Consider the following 2,996-nt stretch of genomic DNA (forward strand, 5'->3'; position numbering starts at 1 on the left):
AAAGAAAGAAAGAAAGAAAGAAAGAAAGAAAGAAAGAAAGAAAGAAAAGGGAGGGAGGGAGGGAGGAAGGAAGGAAGGAAGAATTAAGCAATGCTTTATAAAATATATATGTAATTTTTAAGCATTAACTGTGTGCTGAGCACTGCAGTGGACACAGGAGATGCAAAGATGACCGAGACCAGTCTCTTTCTTTAGAAGTTTCTAAAAGAGGAGGGGCTACAACCCATTGTGACACAGGAGGGGGTGTTAGTTAAATAGGGGTGAAGACTGTGCTGGGGGAAGGGAGGAAGGTCAGAGGCTCCTGGCGTCCTGAGAGGGGGGTACTTGGAGGAAGCGGGAGAGGGTTTGGAGGGCAACGTTCTGTTTGGGATGCTCTGCCTGTTCCCCTGCCCAGCTGGGCTCATGGGGCCGGCTCCTATGTTAGGTCTCAGCTCAGCTCCGGTGTCACCTGCTCTAGGGTGTGTGACCTCCACTGTCTTCTGTGGCGGCCAGCGCTGACCCTGCTCGTGGCCTTCACCACGCTCACCTTAAGTTTCTCCTCTGTTCCACCCTTCAGACCGAGTCCTCCAGAGGAGAGCCTAGATCTCAGTCACCTTTCCAGTCCGGGACGCGGTGGCGCAGGCCCTCTGCCAGGTGCTGCTCAGTAAGTACTAACGGGGCGACTAGATCAGCGGGGCCAAGGGGGGCCCGGGCGCAGCCCAGCGTTGCTGACCGGAGGTGCAGGTGCGCCAGACCCAAAGCTTGAGCCCGCCCCCCTCGCTTCCTCTGCTCGGAGCGGCCGCTCTCACCTCTCCCGGGTCCTGAGTTCTCACCTCTCCATCCTGCCGGTCAGCACAGTGGCTCTCGCCTGTCCTAAGAAAACTTCCCCTTCAACCATCAGCCTATCTTTTCCTCCCTTTCAGTATCAAACTTCAAAAAATAATGGTTTCTATTTGCGGCCCACACTTTCTCAGCTTCCACTCACTCTCCAATCTCCCAGATATGTCTGCTGTCCCCACCACTGACTCTTTGAGGCACCACCCCACCCACCGTCTCCCAGTCCTCCTCAGGCCCAGCTTAAGACATCCCCTCTTTAGGTAAACACTCTCTGACCTCCAAAGCAGGCTTAGGTGTCCCGTCTTGGTGCCTTCCAGAAGACGCTGGGCTCTCTTGGCCTCCATGATTCTCCCTCTAGCTCTCTAACCAGTTTTTGTCTACTCTGTCTTTGGACTGTGGTCCCTCGATTCACGCCCCACGCAGGACCTCATTCTCTCCAAGGCTTTCTTCACCACCCAAAATGCTGAGGACCCCCAACCTTTATTTCTGACCCCAAATTCTCCCCTGACCTCTGGATCCCTGTCTCCCATTTCCTACAGGGTTTCTCCTTCTGAATATCCTCATAACCTTTCCATCTCAGAATATATGACTTGAGGGGCGCCTGGGTGGCTCAGTCAGTTAATCGTCCAACTTCGGCTCAGGTCATGATCTCGTGGTTCGTGGGTTGGAGCCCCGCATCGGGCTCTGTGCTGACAGCTTGGAGCCTGGAGCCTGCTTCGGAGTCTGTGTCTCCCTCTCTCTCTGTCCCTCTCCTGCTCTCTCTCCCTCTCTCTTTCAAATACAACTAAACATTAAAGTATACACATGTACATGTATATATATACATGTATATATGTACGTGTATATATATGTACATATATATGTATATATATGCACATATATACATATACCTTGAACTCATTGCCTATACCTGCTACCTGAACCAAATCCTCCTTCCTTTTCCAACTGAAAGCGCCACCCGGACCGCTCAGGTACCCTAACCGTTCCTTCTTCCTCACCCTCCATACGCATTCCGTGGTCTGTTGTACCTCCTCTCCAGAATATCTCACATCCATCCCCTCCCCAGGGCTCTCAGTGTCTCTTGCCAGGACTACGGCAAGCCTTCTGCTTTCTCTCCCGGCTTCCAGGCATGTCAGCCCACGTCCACACTGCCACGAGGGAACCTTCTGGAACACACACTTGACTGCGACACTCATCTGTTTCAGAGTGTCCAACAATTGATTTCCCTGCTGCTTCCAAGGTAAAGTCCAAACTCGAACCTGACAGACCTGTGATGGGCAAGGTTTAAAGGCCACGTCACCCTTCCGGTGATCATCACTAATCACTGTTTTGGTCAGTGACCCTTTGCATTCCGATCCCTTTTCAGCCTAATCCAGCCTCACGAACTACAGGCCCTCGAACACGTCCAACACCACCAGGACTCCAGTCTTTCGTCAATACTGCTCTCTCAGCCTGGACCGTCCCCTCCACTCCACACAGTTCCCTGAAAGCGAACAGTGTGGCTGTCATCTTCGCACAACCCGTGTGTCCCAGCCTTGTGCCTGGCACATAATAGGGACTTAGTAACTTTTGACTAAGAGCTCCCAGGTTTTTAAAAAAATTTTTTTTGTTTTAATATCTACTTATTTTGAAAACGAGAGAGTGAGATGATCCCAAGCAGGCTTCTCACTGTCAGCACAGAGCCCAACGCAGGGCTCGAACTCACGAACCGGGAGATCATAACCTGAGTCAAGATCAAGAGATTAACCGGCTGAGCCACCCAGGCGCCCCAGAACTCCCAGTTCTTAGTGTCACTTCTTCACTGCTTCTCCCAGCCCCAGTGAGATGTGATTGTTGCTTCCGGGCTTCATTCATTTAACAGATTTCGTGAGTTCCTGCTACGTTTCAGGCACTGTGCTAATGGGGCGGGGGGAGAGATACGAGAAAGTTCAGTCTAGGTTAATAGACTGTCAAGTAAATAATTATAATACTGAGGTAGGTACCGTGATGAGTCCTCTGTCACACACCTTTGCCGTAGAGAAACTAATACGAAAAGCCAAACCATGGACATGCTCGTTGGGGAGCATGGTGTCTGGGCAGCGGGAAGGGGTTGGATGAATCAAACGTTCTGTGACATCTTGGTCCATTCAGGCTATTCTAACAAGGTACCACAACCTGCGTAGCTTCCAAACCACAGAAAT

At 51.3% G+C, this 2,996-nt stretch overlaps 1 long non-coding RNA gene across 4 annotated transcripts in view; it reads left to right on the forward strand.

The window, feature by feature from the left end:
- The window catches only part of LOC121024557 (uncharacterized), a 6,889-nt gene extending 4,480 nt beyond the window's left edge, over positions 1-2,409 (forward strand). For all 4 annotated transcript variants that reach the window (XR_005787739.1, XR_005787740.1, XR_005787741.1 and 1 more), the window contains 3 exons: positions 557-643; positions 1,944-2,056; positions 2,183-2,409. This is a non-coding gene — a long non-coding RNA (uncharacterized LOC121024557). The remainder of the gene's footprint in view (positions 1-556; positions 644-1,943; positions 2,057-2,182) is intronic.
- The last annotated feature ends 587 nt before the right edge of the window (positions 2,410-2,996 follow it).

Source organism: Herpailurus yagouaroundi, unplaced genomic scaffold, assembly GCF_014898765.1.
Source record: "Herpailurus yagouaroundi ecotype Mexico unplaced genomic scaffold, PumYag 65960, whole genome shotgun sequence".
Lineage (NCBI taxonomy): Eukaryota > Metazoa > Chordata > Mammalia > Carnivora > Felidae > Herpailurus > Herpailurus yagouaroundi.